The sequence below is a fragment of the Schistocerca cancellata genome, chromosome 1, assembly GCF_023864275.1.
Source record: "Schistocerca cancellata isolate TAMUIC-IGC-003103 chromosome 1, iqSchCanc2.1, whole genome shotgun sequence".
NCBI lineage: Eukaryota > Metazoa > Arthropoda > Insecta > Orthoptera > Acrididae > Schistocerca > Schistocerca cancellata.
In genome coordinates, this window is record NC_064626.1 from 905,894,991 (window position 1) to 905,914,904 (window position 19,914).

At 42.0% G+C, this 19,914-nt stretch overlaps 1 protein-coding gene across 1 annotated transcript in view; it reads right to left on the reverse strand.

Moving 5' to 3' along the window:
- The window catches only part of LOC126190976 (WD repeat-containing protein 73-like), a 117,723-nt gene that overhangs the window by 58,622 nt on the left and 39,187 nt on the right, over positions 1–19,914 (reverse strand). The gene's annotated exons all lie outside the window — the stretch shown is intronic.

Sequence of the window (19,914 nt, forward strand, 5' to 3'; positions counted from 1 at the left end):
GTCACAGGGCCTCCATCTTAGCTCGTCCCGCTACCACGCCGCGGAAACACACCCCTCTTTCTGCCCCCGAGTGTGTCGCGCCTATTGGCGTCTCGGTGCGCTGACGTTTCAGACGGACATCACGTGACCATATCCACACGGTTTCAGAGAACACCTGGTTACACATATTCAACCATTCTGAATGTAGCTACTAACATGTGTGCTACGCTTACCTTTTCCCATATCGCTTGCTTAGCCTTACTTCGCTAGCGTTCTTTGTTATTTTTTGTTTGTTGTTTTATATTTGCTACTGGGATTTACTTTTTTTTAAATATATATAGTTTATGCTATTAAAGGGATGAATACAGTACGCACATTAAAATGGTGTAGGTTGCAGCAGTTATCCGGAAAGAGCTGTATCAGATCGGTCTTCGGAGTGAAGATGACTACAACAACGACATTGTTAGGATGGTTTTTGTCGCTACTTAAACGGTCTGTTTGCCCATTATAAAAGAAAGAGTGTCTGCCTAATGTAAACACACAGAGCAGGTATAATATCTAAACCCGAAAACAATGGCTTACAGGAGTTTCTTGGTTTACATCTTTAGCGAGTCTAATAGCCTCTTATTTTTATTCTGAAAATCCTCTTTGCTGACGCTATTTGCAGTTTCCACCACAAATTCGGTAAAAATAAGTATTGTCTGTCAGACGGCTGGTAATACACCTAGATCTCAAATTAACATGGTAGGCACACATTCAGCATGTATATACCAAGATAAAAGTGGTTCCATACCTCATAAATTAGGAACCACTGTAAGTGAAAAACAGTAGCTTAAATGTTACACTTTTTTCTGTCAAAAGTTTCTTCTTTTTATTAGCCTCTGTGGGAACTATACTGTATAGAGTACACTAATAGTATTCCGGTGGGGGGGGGGGGGGTGAGGGGGGGGGGGGAATCAGCAATCAACGGAATTTTGAATACGCGATTGAATCATACAGGCCGCCCTTCTCAGTGGTTTACAACGTTAATCGTATTACAACACAGATTTCTGAGTCAGCAGTTCATCTGTCGTTGGCCAGGCGTGTGCAGCAACTAGTAATGTGATGCCAGTGTCTATTACAAAACGTCAACGCAACCCGATGTTTCACTGGCGCGAGACACTCCCTCTTTCAGCAGAAAACCCCGATGACCGCCGAGCCTCGTGGCCTGCTAGTCGCTTTTACCTGTGCGCAAGCCGAGGCCTACATTAAGGCCCCGGCAGACGGATGGTGCTTTTGAAAGTCAATGCTGAGCGTGCCGACTTCAACGTGCTGCTGAGCGCTCAGAAACGATGCGACTTGTGCATACGGGAAGTGGACCCCAACGTAGTATACACGATAGCAACGCTCTCCAACGGCAGTACTAGTATCTGGCCCTTAAACCACACTGTTCACGAAATGGACGGGCGTAAAATTCCCGTATTAGGTTTGTTAAAACGTACAGTGAAATCCCTTGTCCATGTGCTAGTCAGTTCATTCTGCGTGTAGTATACATGAATAAAAACTTCGATATCCATGCACAAGTCAAAAAGAGAAGTACCATGTTCAGTCAATAAAAACATCGGCTTATAAAAGTTTCATTACTAATAGTGCGATACCACTTTACAATAGTTCTTCACATGAAGTAAAAATTATTTCATCATTATCACTTTTTAGTAAAACCCTAAGGTCACTCTTACTTGATCACTGCTCCTTTTCAGTAACAGAAGCTTTACAACATATGAAACACAAAATTTAAAAGGTGAAAGGAGAAGATATCTTACTGCAACTAGTGCAAACTGTCCTGTAGATTAAGCCAATCGAACAAACTCACTCCTCAAACAGAGCGCACATATATTTACATAAGATCGCTTATTATAGTACGGAGGGTGTTCCTGAACGTGTGTCCAAAAATTTAACAGGACGTAGAAGATGCTCCACTGAACAATCTGGGGTAGCGAAACAGGGTTCGGAGAAGCCAGCTTAATGATATAATAGCAATCAAATCACATTGCTGTGTACTTTATTATTTTCGTTACACTTAAGTGCAAATACCATCAATGACTTAATGAATGTACAATTTGCACTGTATCTTACAAAATGAGCTGAAACTGACGGCCATCAACCTCAATGCAAGCATGACATCAGCGAACAAGAGTCTGACGCACCCTGACAAACATCCTTTGTGCGCTTCGAATCACATCATAGGCAGCTACAATTCTGGCAACTAATTCCATCTCCGTATCCACTGGGGTCTCATACACAAGTGACTTCAGATATATCCACAGGAAATAATCTCGGAAGATTCATGTCAGATTACTTCGCAGGCCACGGCGTAGGACCTCCCCTTTCAGCGACCAGGAAATACAGCATTGACGGCACACTGAAGTAGGGCGGTGCACCATCACGTTGAATCCACACACTTTCACGAACAGCCAAGAATACGTTCTCCAACAACTGAGGTAGAACTCTTTGCACTAATCTCAAGTATATATGGTCATTCAGACGGCCAGCTAGAAGATATGGTCCAATGTGATTGTCACCTACAATGCCGGCCCAGATATGCACAGCGTGAGACTTTTCCTCATCCCATACATGGCTATTCCTGCCATTCGGAATATCATCACGATCAAATGAGCATCTCGTCTTCAAAATCGAATGTACTAGTGGTCCTCATTTGCCAGATCCCTCGTTCCTCCTTTCCGATGAAACGGTCTCCTGCCTTCGTCGATCGAGAAAAATAAGCGTTCGTCTTGATGGATGATGCCTATTACGAAATCGTTCCCTGCACAGCCTTTCAGCAGCGAGAACATTTCAACATACTTCCCCATACACAACATGTATGTCACTGAGTTCTGCGAAGCTGTACCGGTACTGCTCCATCGTATTGTACTGTACGTCTCTGGATAGCACTGAGTAATGAATGGATCTGTCGCTGCTTCATAGCACGTCGTGTCATGGCACAATGTAAATACAATACAACAGAGCCACTTAATGGACATGTAAAGTAAACAAAACCTGCATCATGACTTCCTAGTAATCAGGCATGTCTTCCTTGTTTCCTTGCAGGAAATAAAGAATGTACATGAACTGCACAGTTCGCGTAAACGTATACGCATGTTAGTTGTAAATAAGGTGAAAAACAGTAATGCTAGACAAACCGGTAGACCAGTTTACTTTCATATCTCTTTAAGCTAGCTTCTCTGACCCCCAGGTTCCCTATCTCAAATTGTTCAGTGGAGCATTCTTATGACCTTTTGCATACTCTCACGGAAAAACTCTGTATTCTTACATTAAACTTATAAGAAAGTATCAGAACCTATTAAAAACGCGAATGGTAGTAAAAAAAAGTAGTTGGATGTAGTGGGATATGAACCACCAGCACGTCATATTTTACCTTACAATGTGTGTCCCTATTTACAACACTTTTTTAAATCTCGCTTTATTCCTTACTGTTCGGTGCGTTTTTGTTTAGGGTGAACGCTCCATGATACTAGGTCACGTTCATCGTCGATCCATTCACTCAGTTTTTTATTACAGAAGGCGGCTATCTTTCTGACCGAACACGCTGAGCTGCCGTGCCGGCTGTACCAAGCCGACCACGGTTACTTGAGGACTATACCTCGCATGTTACCATCTCCTGAACGCTTTAATCGTAGCTTTGTTACTAACTGATATTTAATCATGACAAACTGTACCAAGAACAGTGCGCTTTTGATGGATCCTCTATGTGCCATCGACAGCTGCAATCATGCCGTCCCTCACTCAACCCGTCATATGTAGGTTCTTTTGTTGTCGTAGCAGTTTCTCATCACGGACGGAAAGTCCATGTGTCTGGAACGACGAACTGCATTTTGAACATGTCAATTCATGTTTTCCGGATCCACAAGACCCCGCAAAAAAGCGTAGATGTTTATGGATGTCTCTCACATGTACAAATTACATTAAACCACTTCCTTGCTGACGGCATACAGCCATCTGATGGGGGAGAGAGGCTACGGTGTTCAGTGTTGCCAATTTAGCGACTTTGTCGCTAGAAATGGCGACTTTTGCCTTCGTCTTAGCGACAAAAAAACTTTTTAGCGACAAAAATTATTTAGCGACTTATCTGGCGACTTTTGGAGTAACGCAAGAACAATTCGGGGGGTGGGGGATCTCAGACATTATTACGTTTTAAACAATGAACAATAGGACTGATATCGAGTTACCGAGTGAGTAGATTGTTTCATGACCTCTAGTTCACCTGAGTTTTAATGTATTTTCAGTGATTATTAATTGGTGAAACTTACGTTGTGGTGGCTTACATTATGGATTTACCGCAGAAGAAGAAGCAGTACACTCAGAAATATCGGGATGCGTGGGAAGCAGAACCTGATTTCAATGGGTGGCTGAAACCAGACTTATCCAGGCAAGATGTCAAGTATGTGCAACAGAGTTTTATGCTAAATTGTGTGATATTAGAAACCATTCGAAAACTATTAAGCATAAACAAAAAATTGATTTAAAAAAACACAAACCACCTTACCTGTGAAAATTGTTCCGAAAACTACAGTTAGAATAGCAAACAGAGCAGAAAACACCCTTTCTTTATTTATTGCTGAACATTGTTCTATTTTAAGCTTAGATCATTTAGGAATACTGTGCAAGAAGGTGTTTTCCGGTGACGAGAGCGCTAAAAACATGCAATTACATCGTACAAAGTGCACTAACATTATAACTGAAGTTTTGACTCTATATTGTACACAATCATTGGTTGAAGATATAGGTAACCAAAAATACAGTGTACTAATAGATGAATCCACAGATGTATCAATATCTAAAATGCTAGGTATCGTTATACGGTACTATAGTGTAAACAACCAAAGCATTAGATCAGCATTTCTCAAATTCGCTGTAGTAGAAACTGCAGATGCAAGAAATCTGGCTGCTGTTCTTGTGAATTCTTTGAAAGATCTCAAACTTCCAATCGCTAATATGGTAGGAATTGGCACAGATAATGCTTCTGCAATGGTTGGAATGAACAATGGGCTTTTCGAACAACTCAAGAGACAATATGGTTTGAAGCATTTGGTATTGATCCGTTGCATTTGACACTCTCTTCAGCTTGCAGTTTCGCACGCCTCAGTGAATACCATACCTAGAAACATAGTTTTTTGTACAGAAAACCTACAATTGGTTCTCCATTTCATCCAAAAGACAAGAGGAATATAAAAATGTGTGAGACAATAAATTGTGGAAAAAGCCACTAAAAATTTTGAAGGTCTCTGCAACACTTTGGCTTTCAATTGAACCAGCAGTACGAAGAATTCTGGAGCAGTGGGAAGAACTAAAGCTACATTTTTCACTTGCCATTGTTCAAGACAATTGTTACACTGCCGATCTTTTGTTCAAAATGTTTCAAATGGCTCTGAGCACTATGGGACTTAACATCTATGGTCATCAGTCCCCTAGAACTTAAAACTACTTAAACCTAACTAATCTAAGGACATCACACAACACCCAGTCATCGCGAGGCAGAGAAAATCCCTGACCCCGCCGGGAATCGAACCCGGGCGCGGGAAGCGCCGATCTTTTGTACAAGATGTATTGTGACGACTCAAATTATCTTTACATGTTTTACCTTAGACATGCTTTAAAAGACGTACAAATAGCAATAAAAGCTTTTGAAGGAGAAGACAATGACCCCACTAAATTACTAGATACACTTGTATTTCTCATGCAGTCACTCGGACAAAACATAGTTTTTCCAACTGTTGATTTCTTGACAACACCAGTTCCAAGCGAATGTATGTACGCAAATCCGAACCTTGGCTTTATGTTGGAACAGGAATTGTCTGAGTCAAGTTTGTCTGAAGAAAATAAAGTTTATTTGAAGAAGAGATGCATTCAGATTAGTCTAAAACTCATAAAAGAAATTCAACAAAGACTGCCAAGAAACGTTACGATCCTGAAAAAAATGTCAATGCTGAATATTGAAGAAACACTAAAAGTGAATAAAAATGATGCTGTAGCGGGTGTAGCCAAAGAATTGGGTTTTAGTGGCGATTTCATAGACGGTATGCTGCAAGAATGGCATAATAGGTGAAATAACACTACTAACACTGTTCGATTTTGGAGTGAGGTTTTGCAGTATAAAAATTCCGCAGGGGAGAATCCTTTTTCGTTGATTTCACAGCTAGCAATGACTGTTCTATGCCTACCGCATTCAAATGCAGAAGTGGAAAGGATATTCAGTTCTATGAACATTATAAAAACTAAACAACGTGACAGATTATCGTTAAAGACAATTAATGCTTTTATAATATTGAGAGACCAGCCGAAGAAACAAAATAAAGATGGTGCATCTTTTGACATACCGTCAGACGTACTGGAGCTTACTGGAACGAACAAAAGTTACTCTTTTGCGACAAGACCAGTCGATCTGCAACATCATCTTCTGAGCGACGTTCAACCTTCTACATCAACTACAGTTCTGTCAGAGCATGAAACAGAAGAGTTATTCGATCTTCTGGGTGACGACGATGAATAGCTCACATACCGGTATGTATATATTTTGTAACCTAATTTCAGTTCTTGCTTTCTTTTGTTACAAATATAGTTGTATATTTCTAGTATATTTGACTACTGTGATTGAAACAACATTTTATGTGTTGCATCAATTATAACATGTTTAATTAAACGTTGGTGTATTTTATATGTATGTTGTTGCAAGTGATGGGTCATTTAATTAAGACAATATAGCAATTACGTATGAGACAACTTTTATTAATATTTTACTAAACCCCCCCCCCCCCCCCACTGGCTTATTGCATTATTCACAGCACGAAATTTTCAGTACACCCCTAGTAAAATCAGTTTTAGCGACTTTCTAGCGACTTTTGATATTGGATCTAGCGACTCGGGTTTTTTAGAGTTGGCAACACTGACGGTGTTCAAACCCCACCTGATATGTTGACAAAATTATAAAATGGAGGGGGTAAAATGATATTAAAATCGACTGCAAGGTAGTCAATACGCGGCTATATGCCAGCTGCAGTGATGTAGTGCGCGAGGGGAATATGGCAATGATGACAATATAGGCACCAACATGTGAGCTGAGATTCAAAGGAATGTGGTTTGTCTGGAGCCATGGCAGACAGCGTTGTCCCTGCGCGCGACTGGCTGCAATGAGACAACATTCGTTCACGCGGCAGCAGCTTGTAATTACAATATTACTGTCGCCTTCGCATACCTGGAAACTGCAGAAACAGTTATTATCGTCCTGGTAGTTTTTAAATGTTTATTTGAACCAGTGTTATGTGTGCACAATATGAATCTCTGTTTCGTACATTTACTTTTCTATATTTATATGATACGTGCAGTATCTGAGAATTGACCAATTTGACACCAAGTTATGGAAGAGAAAAGTTGTTGAGCATCAAAGTGGATTTTCAAGAAGCATAAGAAAGTAACGAAAAAATCGCCAGTTATCATTTTAACAGAAATCGCGTGCATCAAAATAATAGCTTTGGAAACAATGAAATTAACAGAACAGCTTTAAATAAAGGTCAAAACGTTTGTTTACATTGATACTGGTTATTTTTATTTTTAATAATTCTCAGTATGGACGTCGATATTGTCGAACACAAACTGGATAAAAGAACTGTCTCAACAGATCTCTACTGAATTTTGCGTACTGAATAGTTCAAAATGTCTAGTATCATTATAGGCTTAATTCAAAAGCTGACAGTACGTCTAAAAGATCTCATCATCTTTATATACCACTTTCTCAAGATCTTATGAACAGGATGTGAAAGACAGCTGATTGTTGTCTTTAGCTCTGAACTGTCTCCTTTCTTTTTTGGACAAATGATAATTCTAAGAAGTAATTTCAGTGACTCTGAAAGTCACTTTCAACTTCATCCAAGAACACGTTCGAAGGGCGATATGTTTGCACTTCATAAACTCGTGATCTGATGTCCTCCAGATTACAGCAGCAGTTTCAACAATTCAGGTGAGTTCCTTTTTTTGCTTCTGACCTTATATCACATATAAACAACTTTATTTTTATTCTCGTGCACATGTAAGATAAAATGCAATAGCTTACGTTTCGATGTCATATCATTTTCTTGTGCAGATTTAGTTTTCCAACGGATAATAAATCTTCATAGAACTTATGGAACAGCCATTTTTGTATTGTCGCGATCTTTGGGAGGTATCTGTTATAATTGTTCAGAACGTGTTAAGAGTGTGAACTATTATTCATCTTCATTTGCTTCCAAATGCTGACAAATTGACCCACGCAAATACTTCATTATCTTTTGGCCAGTCAACATAATTGTGGAGTGCAACATTATATTTGAAAAAACTTTTCGCTCAATTAACACGGTATCTACCTTCACAAGAAGATCTTGAATGTGCTCCACTCGAGATTTTAACTGAGTTTCCCAGCCAGTATTCCGTTTCATCACAATTTCCATTATCTACTCTTAAAATGTCCTTGTAACGTCACGAAAAACAGTTCTTCCGCTGATCCCTTTGGTTTGCGGTAAAATATCTGAACCGAAGATCGATAAATGTTGGACTTTTTTTTCTTTTTTTTTTTCTCAATGTAGCTGTTCTAGTGCAGTGACCTCCCTAATAAGATTTTCTGCCTGATGACTCCTCCACTGCCAGATTTTGCTGTGGTAAATAAAAGACTCTGTAGAAAGCACAGTTTTCGACAGCGGAGCAAATAAATCCAGAGAATGATTGTATGATTGTATGAATAAATGAAACAACAAGAGGGAATATTGGAAAACCCAATGTAAAGTAAAAATTTGAAAACCCAATGTAAAGTAAAAATTTGACTGTCATTTACCACGCGATTTCCATAAAAATGATAATGGCGATATTCACAAACCAACTAAGTTTTTTGACACTTTCTATGACTTTTTGGAAACACATTATAATGCACTATAACTTTTCTCCAGAACTTTTTTCATCAAATTGGCCGATTCTCCGACAGTGGACGTTCTGTCGTGAAGAAACAAGTGTCGGTGGAAAACTAACGTTTTCTGATGTAGCGTGGAAGTAACTATGTTTCACGAATGCGCATTACAGTTACGTTGACGTTCAAATGTGGTACTTAATTGTAGTAACGAGAGTGAAATTAATTGTTCAGCGGATTCCTAAAGTTGTCATGGACCTCAAACAGAACAGAAACGGCACGACTTCCGAATTCTACTGACAACTGTCGTCAGAAGTTTGGGGCCAAAGTTCCCTCAAAAAACTTTTACGAGCTATATTTGAAATTAGTACGCCTTTGAGTCAGCAAAACTCAGTAAACATCGCGCAGTAGCCGGCCATTAACAACCTTAGCGATATAACGTTTCTACCTTAGCACTGGACGGGGAGACATAGCGCTCAATGCAATAGAACCGCATTCGGTAGACCCGAGTTCGACCCCACAGCCAGACATCTAGATTTGGGTTTCCCAAGTTTTGAAAGTTCAATCTACGCCAGGGGTCTCCAAAATACGGCCCGTGGGCCAACAACAGCCCGTGAACACCGTCAATCCGGCCCGAGGGAACGGGTCACACATGCGTGGTGTGTCCGGCCAGCTGTGCTTATTTATTCATTTATGTTTTATTACAGTCAAACCTTGCTTATCGAGCACCTTGCATGACGAGTGATTCACACAACGAGTAGTAGAAAATGCAAGCAACTGACTCGTTTAACAAACGATGTCTCGCGTAACGAGTCTGTTTAGTGTTACTTTTTTCGGTCTTTAACAACCATTTCAAAAACCACATTCGAGCCTGGATCGGTCCCTTCGGCCACTATAAATGAACATCAACTCACGTGTTCTATAACAACACCGCACTGTAGAGTAGAAGCTCCTACAATTCTGTTTTCAATGGCTGTACTGATCGCAACGCGCCTCGCGCCGCAATTGTCACACATACCACTGCTCGGGCTTCCGCGACGATGTTGCAAATTCTTTTCTTCCCCGGCGCCATGGTAACCCTTTCCGTTTCAATATCTGTTTATGAATTCCAGTTCTGATTTGTCGTCGTTAACTAACACGAATTCACCAAAGACGCCCATAAGGCAGTAGATTAACGACAAATTTTGAAGCACAGGCATACACGGATATCTTTGGACAACTCTCTGCACCGTAAAAAAAATGATTACACCTACTGTATTATAAATCATTTTGAGCACTTATTTTTTCGAAGTGGAACCCTTGGCATATTTCTACGGGAAAAAATGTTTCACTTAACGAGGGTCAATTTCGAGTAAGATTCAGGATCGATAATGCTCATTAAGCGAAGTAAAACTTGTTGTTGTTGTGGTCTTCAGTCCTGAGACTGGTTTGATGCAGCTCTCCATGCTACTCTATCCTGTGCAAGCTTCTTCATCTCCCAGTACCTACTGCAACCTACATCTTTCTGAATCTGCTTAGTGTATTCATCTCTTGGTCTCCCCCTACGATTTTTACCCTCCACGCTGCCCTCCAATACTAAATTGGTGATCCCTTGATGCCTCAGAACATGTCCTACCAACCGATCCCTTCTTCTGGTCAAGTTGTGCCACAAACTTCTCTTCTCCCCAATCCTATTCAATACTTCCTCATTAGTTATGTGATCTACCCATCTAATCTTCAGCATTCTTCTGTAACACCACATTTCGAAAGCTTCTATTCTCTTCTTGTCCAAACTATTTACCGTCCATGTTTCGCTTCCATACATGGCTACACTCCATACAAATACTTTCAGAAATGACTTCCTGACACTTAAATCTATACTCGATGTTAACAAATTTCTCTTCTTCAGAAACGCTTTCCTTGCCATTGCCAGTCTACATTTTATATCCTCTCTACTTCGACCATCATCAGTTATTTTGCTCCCCAAATAGCAAAACTCCTTTACTACTTTAAGTGTCTCATTTCCTAATCTAATACCCTCAGCATCACCCGATTTAATTCGACTACATTCCATTATCCTCGTTTTGCTTTTGTTGATGTTCATCTTATATCCTCCCTTCAAGACACTATCCATTCCGTTCAACTGCTCTTCCAAGTCCTTTGCTGTCTCTGACAGAATTACAATGTCATCGGCGAACCTCAACGTTTTTATTTCTTCTCCATGGATTTTAATACCTTCTCCGAATTTTTCTTTTGTTTCCTTTACTGCTTGCTCAATATACAGATTGAATAGCATCGGGGAGAGGCTACAACCCTGTCTTACTCCCTTCCCAACCACTGCTTCTCTTTCATGCCCCTCGACTCTTATAACTGCCATCTGGTTTCTATACAAATTGTAAATAGCTTTTCGCTCCCTGTATTTTACCCCTGCCACCTTTAGAACTTGAAAGAGAGTATTCCAGTCAACATTGTCAAAAGCTTTCTCTAAGTCTACAAATGCTAGGAACGTAGGTTTGCCTTTCCTTAATCTTTCTTCTAAGATAAGTCGTAAGGTCAGTATTGCCTCACGTGTTCCAGTATTTCTACGGAATCCAAACTGATCTTCCCCGAGGTCGGCTTCTACTAGTTTTTCCATTCGTCTGTAAAGAATTCGTGTTAGTATTTTGCAGCTGTGGCTTATTAAACTGATTGTTCGGTAATTTTCACATCTGTCAACACCTGCTTTCTTTGGGATTGGAATTATTATATTCTTCTTGAAGTCTGAGGGTATTTCGCCTGTTTCATACATCTTGCTCACCAGATGGTAGAGTTTTGTCAGGACTGGCTCTCCCAAGGCCGTCAGTAGTTCCAATGGAATGTTGTCTACTCCGGGGGCCTTGTTTCGACTCAGGTCTTTCAGTGCTCTGTCAAACTCTTCACGCAGTATCGTATCTCCCACTTCATCTTCATCTACATCCTCTTCCATTTCCATAATATTGTCCTCAAGTGCATCGCCCTTGTATAGACCCTCTATATACTCCTTCCACCTTTCTGCTTTCCCTTCTTTGCTTAGAACTGGGTTTCCATCTGAGCTCTTGATGTTCATACAAGTGGTTCTCTTATCTCCAAAGGTCTCTTTAATTTTCCTGTAGGCAGTATCTATCTTACCCCTAGTGAGATAAGCCTCCACATCCTTACATTTGTCCTCTAGCCATCCCTGCTTAGCCATTTTGCACTTCCTGTCGATCTCATTTTTGAGACGTTTGTATTCCTTTTTGCCTGCTTCACTTACTGCATTTTTATATTTTCTCCTTTCATCAATTAAATTCAATATTTCTTCTGTTACCCAAGGATTTCTACTAGCCCTCTTCTTTTTACCTACTTGATCCTCTGCTGCCTTCACTACTTCATCCCTCAAAGCTACCCATTCTTCTTCTACTGTATTTCTTTCCCCCATTCCTGTCAATTGTTCCCTTATGCTCTCCCTGAAACTCTCTACAACCTCTGGTTCTTTCAGTTTATCCAGGTCCCATCTACTTAAATTCCCACCTTTTTGCAGTTTCTTCAGTTTCAATCTACAGGTCATAACCAATAAATTGTGGTCAGAGTCCACATCTGCCCCTGGAAATGTCTTACAATTTAAAACCTGGTTCCTAAATCTCTGTCTTACCATTATATAATCTATCTGATACCTTTTAGTATCTCCAGGGTTCTTCCATGTATACAACCTTCTATCATGATTCTTAAACCAAGTGTTAGCTATGATTAAGTTGTGCTCTGTGCAAAATTCTACCAGGCGGCTTCCTCTTTCATTTCTTAGCCCCAATCCATATTCACCTACTACGTTTCCTTCTCTCCCTTTTCCTACACTCGAATTCCAGTCACCCATGACTATTAAATTTTCGTCTCCCTTCACTATCTGAATAATTTCTTTTATTTCATCATACATTTCTTCAATTTCTTCATCATCTGCAGAGCTAGTTGGCATATAAACTTGTACTACTGTAGTAGGTGTGGGCTTCGTATCTATCTTGGCCACAATAATGCGTTCACTATGCTGTTTGTAGTAGCTTACCCGCATTCCTATTTTCCTATTCATTATTAAACCTACTCCTGCATTACCCCTATTTGACTTTGTGTTTATAACCCTGTAGTCACCTGACCAGAAGTCTTGTTCCTCCTGCCACCGAACTTCACTAATTCCCACTATATCTAACTTTAACCTATCCATTTCCCTTTTTAAATTTTCTAACCTACCTGCCCGATTAAGGGATCTGACATTCCACGCTCCGATCCGTAGAACGCCAGGTTTCTTTCTCCTGATAACGACATCCTCTTGAGTAGTCCCCGCCCGGAGATCCGAATGGGGGACTATTTTACCTCCGGAATATTTTACCCAAGAGGACGCCATCATCATTTAATCATACAGTAAAGCTGCATGCCCTCGGGAAAAATTACGGCCGTAGTTTCCCCTTGCTTTCAGCCGTTCGCAGTACCAGCGCAGCAAGGCCGTTTTGGTTATTGTTACAAGGCCAGATCAGTCAATCATCCAGACTGTTGCCCTTGCAACTACTGAAAAGGCTGCTGCCCCTCTTCAGGAACCACACGTTTGTCTGGCCTCTCAACAGATACCCCTCCGTTGTGGTTGTACCTACGGTACGGCTATCTGTATCGCTGAGGCACACAAGCCTCCCCACCAACGGCAAGGTCCATGGTTCATGGGGGGAAGTAAAACTTAACAGTGTGAAATTTACATTGCAATTAAATCATACAAAATACGTTCAACAATCTTTTTGTTATTTTTTTACCAATTAAGAAACAGATTAACTAACATATATATAATGTAGCTTAACATTTAACTGTAATTAATTACATGAGATTTCCTGAAAATATACCGTACCAAAATGACATACATATGCAATTCACATAACGAAATTAATCGCTAATTATTATTACTGAGATTTATGTAGCTGTAACTTCCCAATTACAATTGTTTGCAGTTGTGAATCAGGCTTACTAGTGGTAATTATCAGCAGCGACTTCAAACGCTTTTCAGACCAGTAAATATTTTTTGTATACAGTATTTCATTTTGGAATATATTTTTTCAGTGAGATAAGTAATGCCAAAAGCAGAAAAAAGCCGTGAGAAATCTTATGCAACCGATCAAACTGTGTGTGTTTAAGCCTCTTACAAAATTCCAGCAATGATGAAGTTAAATATTTACCTTTATAAAATTCACCACATTTGGTTGGTTGCTTGGTTGGTTGCTTGGTTGGTTGGATGGTTGGGAACAAGCTACTAGGTCATCAGTCCCTTTGTCCTCGAACAGACAGGTCTATATGACTGTAGATCAGAGATAGCCTACTGTGGAAAACCCATGGGAAGAAAATCCAAAGGCTACCAATGTCAGCGAAACTGAGGTAAGGGACAAAAAGAAGAACAGGAGACAGAGGAAGAAAGGCAAGCAAGGTGTGCCCATCTAGGGAGCAGCCGGAAGCCCCTGGAAGTGCAGAGGAATGAGCAGACATACATCTCCCAGCCCCTGCCACTAATCAGAAAACACTACTCCGAGACTGCCTTGGAAAGACTAGCAGCATGGACAGGGCAACAGAAGCACAGAGAGACAAAAAATGAACAAGTTCCACAGACTACGAGAGAGGGGAGGAAAGGGGGGGTGGGGGGCGGGTAGGAAGAGTAAAAGAGCAGGTAGGGTGAGGACTGGGCTGTACCATGAAGCCCAGATAGCTACATCACAGTCTGGGCAGAGGAGGCAACACAGTGTTCTGCCGACCCCTCAATGGGCTGAGAAGGATAAGTGGACCTCCCTTAAAGAGAGTGATTAAAGCCTGCTTCACGAATAAAAAGTAAAACTAAGTCAGCCGCTGGTGCATCCTATCCTAACATCAGGGGTATTGAGTCAGGGAGATTAAGAGTCCATCGCAGGGTGGCTAGGTTGGGACAACCCAGCAAAAGTTAAACCACCATCAAACAGGAGCCACAATGACAGTGCTATGGAGGAGATGACTATGAGTCAGCCAAGTATGGCGGGCAGAGTCATCAAAGGTTGGCAGAGTCCTTGTGAGAGGCCTGCATGCAGTACCTCCACAGATTCATAGTCTCCTTTATACCCATAGTTTGCTTGGTGAAGTCAGGGTGAGCAATTCTGCATTCCAGGCACCTGAAACTTGCTGGTGTAATTCCAATTAGAGGTGTGTGTTTGGAATAACAATCTCAAGAGTTGGTTTACTGGTAGCCATTTTGGCCAGACTATCAGTGAGTTCATTCCCTGGGATCCCGATGTGGCCCGAGGTCCAGGCGAGTGTCACTGAGCATCCACACTGTTCAAAGGCATACAGGGAATCCTGGAACGCAATGGCCAAGGGCTGGTGAGGATAGTACTGGTCAAGGTCTTGCAAACTGCTCAAGGCGCCGCTGCAGATGACAAAGGACCCACGAGTACACAAATGGATATGCTCAAGAGCAAGAAATGGCTACCAATTCTGCAAATTCTGCAGTGAAAACAGTACAGCCATCTGCCAAGCAGAGCAGTTCAGTATGTCCCAGACGACCAGCAACCATTGAGCCATCAGTGCAGACTACTTCTGAACCTTGGGATGGGCCAAGGACTCAGAAAAATAGGCAGTGGAACGCTTCACGATGAACCAAGTCTTTCAGACCTTGTGAGAAACAACTAAGTTCAGAGAGGATAGGCAGGATACAGATTGCAATCGTAGTCCCTGACTGGGGCCTCCATTGCAGGAGATGGATTACCATGTTTGGAAAGAGGATACGGTAGTGTGGATGCTTAAGGGAGCTGTGAATGTGGGTAGCATACTTGGCAAGCTGTTGTTGGTGACTGATCAACAATGGAGGGACCCCAGCCTCCACAAGTAAGCAGTTCACAGGGCTAGTTCGAAAGGCTCCTGTTGCAAGTCGAACCCCACAGTGGTGTATCGTATCCAGTATCCATAGTGCTGAGGGCAATGCTGGACTGTAGGCCAGACTTCCAGAATTGAGGCGGGATGGTATCAGGGCTTTGTAACCTGCAGAAGGGCAGTGCAATCTGTATCCCAGCTGGTGTTACTCAGGCAGCAAAGTGTATTAAGGTGCAGCCAGCATGTTCACTTATGCTGGCAAAGATGAGGAATTAATGTGAACCAAGAATTGAAGACCAGTGCTAAATAATGATAAGTCTCCACCACATTGAGTAGCCGGTAGTCAAGGTAAAGTTCTGGGTACAGTTTAACAGTACATCATCAACAGAAGTGCATGACCCGAATCATGGTGACAAAAAATCGAAAGCCATAGGTGAAGGGCCATGCCTGTGCCTTTTCATGTGGCACCTCACAGTCAATGATCAGCAGCACCCACACTAGATGGGCATTAGTAGAGGCAAGTGTTGTCAGCTTACAAGGATGGTGATACTGAGGACCCCACAGCTGTGGCTAGACCACAGATGACTACGAGAAAGAGGGTGACACTCCATACAGAACCCTGCGGGACACCGTTCTCTTGGATATGAGGGGTAGGTTGAAAATGGGAACAGACCCTGAAGACTCCACTCGTATAAGGTAGCAAGGATGCAGTGTTGCCATATGGTTTCAAGCTTTTTAGAGGTCAGAGAAGACAGCTATAATGTGTTGAAGTTTGGCAAAAGCTGTTCAGATGGCGGATTCCCAGTAAATCAGGTTATCAGTAGTGGAATGGGACAGAGCCAGAAGACCCCAAGACTCAAGGAGCCAACACTGCCACCGTGTGTTCAAGCAACTTACAGAGAACACTGGTGAGAGTTACTGGGAGATAACTGTCCATCTCTAGAGTATGCTTACCCAGTTTCAGCTCTGGGACAACAAAGCTTTCTCACCATTGCAATGGGAACTCACCCTTGCTCCAGAGGTGGCTAAAGATGACAAGGATTTACACTGACAATCCACTGGTAGGTGCTTCATCATTTGGTTGTGGATGCAACTGGTGCTATATCAGGGCAGTGTGCTAGGACACTGATGAATTCCCACTCACTGAATGGAGCATTATATGGCTCCAGGTGGCATGAAGTAAATTGCTTTCACTCCCACAGTTGTTTTAGGACATGGAAGGCAGGTTGATAATTCTCAGACAAAGAGCACAGCAAAACGTTCGGCAACAGCGGCTGTGTCAGTGCAGACAGTGCCATTCAAGGTAAGACCAGGCACACCTGCAGGTGTCTGGTATCCATAGAGACATCTGATCTTAGCTCAAACCTGTGAATGAGAGATACGTGGCCTGATGATCGAAACATACTGTTCCCAGCATTCACACTTTTGTCTTTTTATTCGGTGGCAGCTCCGGGCACGGAGCCACTTAAAGCCAATGAGGTGCTCCATTAATGGGTGCCGCTTATGGCATTGGACAGCACGCCTATAATCTCAAATGGCATCTACAATTTCTGAGGACCACCAAAGTACTGTCTTCCATCGGGGGGAGCCCGAGAAACAAGGGGTCATTAAATCAGTTGCTGAATGCGTGGCTGTAGTTGTATTCCGGACTGCCTCATCAATATCTCCATGTGGTGGGCAGCCAAGGACGAAAGCAGAGATGAAAGCATCCTAGTTAGCACTGTCGAGAGCCCACCTGGGTAGGCACCCACGGTAATGAGACTGAGGGAAGGACAGGAAGATTGAGAAGGTTCCAGCTCTTGGCTGTGATACGAGTGCATCTACAGAGCAACAAGTTAAGTGTTTATCCTTTTCTGCGTTTTCCTCTTAGTATATTTATTAAATTTCGTGTGTGTTTCTCTGATTAAGAGGGTTAATCTCATGTTTTTGTAAGTGTAAATTCATTCATTCTGTAGAACAGTACTTGCTCATTTGCTTAGTGTTGAAAGCAACTGTCTGTTCATTTAGTGAGCCAGTCAGTTAGGCTCCAGATTTTGACTGTGACATGAGTTCATCTACAGAGAGACAAGTTAAGTGTTTTTCCTTTTCTGTGTTTTTGATGTAGTATATTTATTAAATTTTGTGCATGTTTCTCTGTTTAAGAAGGTTAATCTCACGTTTTTGTAAGTGTAAATTCATTCAGTTTTTAGCGCAATTGTTGCTCACTGAACAGACAGCTATGTAGCTCTTTAACACACCAGCGTCCATTGGTGACACATCAATAGGGTTGCAAGTCACATATCTAGGATTGTCTGCTTTTATAGTTCACTTCTTCAGTTAGTCTTGCTAGGATGGATTGGTTCTGCTTCCGAGGCACCTCCTAGTGCACCCAATGCAACGGATCCGCCCTCACAGTAGGGTGAGTGGCTGGTGGTAGCGTGTTCGCATTACTCAAGGTGAAGGGCCAATGTGGAGACTGGCCACCTGGTCTTACCCGTTCACCCTATGAGTGGGCAGGTGGCCACTCGTTCGAAGGGTCCGAGCAGGCTAATGGAGGAGGGATTTACTAGTTATTGGGACCTCGAACATTAGGCATGTCACGGAGCCCCTTAGGCTGATAGCATTAGCAGCTGGAAAGAAAACCAATGTGCACTTGGTATGTCTGCAGGGAGAGGGGGGGGGGGGGGGGGCTTGCCCTGTGGCTATCGAGCATGCAGGGTGGAGTCATCTGCAAGTCATGGCTCACGTTGGCACTAACGATGCCTGTCGCTTGGGTTTTGAAGCGAACATCAGTTTGTACATGTGGCTGATGGAGGTGGTGAAGACAGCTGGCCTCGTGCATGGAGTGCAACCAGAGCTTGCTGTTTGCAGCATCATTCCCAGAGTTCATCAGGGTCCTTTGGTTTCGAGCCCGAGAGGAGGGTCTCAACCAAACACTTTGTTGACTCTGCTCTGTGATGATCTTGGCTGTAGATTTGTAGACCTGCATGTGGGGAATTGTATGACTCACCCTGATAGGTGAGGGATGCACTACACAAAGGAAGCAGCTACTCAGATGTGGAGGCATATGAGGTTTTTTTAGGCTATGTGGTGGTTTGAGGTGCTCTGATGAACATTCACCAGTTTATTCACAGCAAGGAAAGACAAACACCGTTCAGAATAAAGACACTTCGACTAAACTGTTGAAGTATTTGCAATAAAGTACCCGACTTTACTGCCCTCCAGGAAAGTTCTCACGCTCAAATTATTTTTGAGACTGAGAGCTGGCAGAAACCCAAAGTGGAAAGCTCTGAGATATTTAGCGAGTCATGGGACATGTATCGGAAAGACAGATTAGAGGCCATAGGAGGGGGTGTGTTCATTGCAGTTGACAAAAATATTGTCTCTACTGAAGTCGAAGTTGCATGTGACAGCAAATTTATCTGGTTGCATGTAACAGGTTTAGGTGAAACTAAGTTAACTGCTGGATGTTTTTACAGACACCCAATTCCGCTGTGACAGTTCTCAAATCATTCGAAGAAAGTCTACAGTCAATAGCATGCAAATATTCAGATCATGCAATATTATTTGGCTGAGTACATACTGGGATGTCTATGGATTCACTGTGGTGAGGTACAGACAGACAGTCGTGTGAAATACTTTCAAACATGTTTTCTGAAAATTGTGTTGCCAGCTAGTTCGTCAGCCTACACACAATCGAAATATCTAATACCTTGTAGCTACAAATAGGCCGGACCTTATAAACAGTGTCAGCATGGAAATGGAGAATAGTTACCATGATGTCACTATAACAACTATGATTACAAAAGTTAATAAATCAGCCAAGAAGAGTGTTTCTGCTGGATAAAGCAGATAAGCAGTTATTATCATCTCACTTAGACGGTGAAATGGCATCACTTAGTTCAAAAGGATGGAAAAGACTCACAATGGTTTACTAAAGAAATTTGGTGGATACTGAGGAAGCAGAGGCTGTTGCACTCTAGGTTCAAAAGCAGATGCACAAATGACGACAAGTGAAGGTTAATAGAGATTTGCGCATTTGTGAAAAGAACTTTGCATGAAGCATACACCTATCCCCCGTCACATGTTAGCAAAAGATCTAGCAGAGAACCCAAGAAAATTCTGGTTGCATGTAAAATCGGTAAGTAGGTCTAAGGCTTCTATTCAATGACCTTGTTGACCAGTCTGGTGTGGTA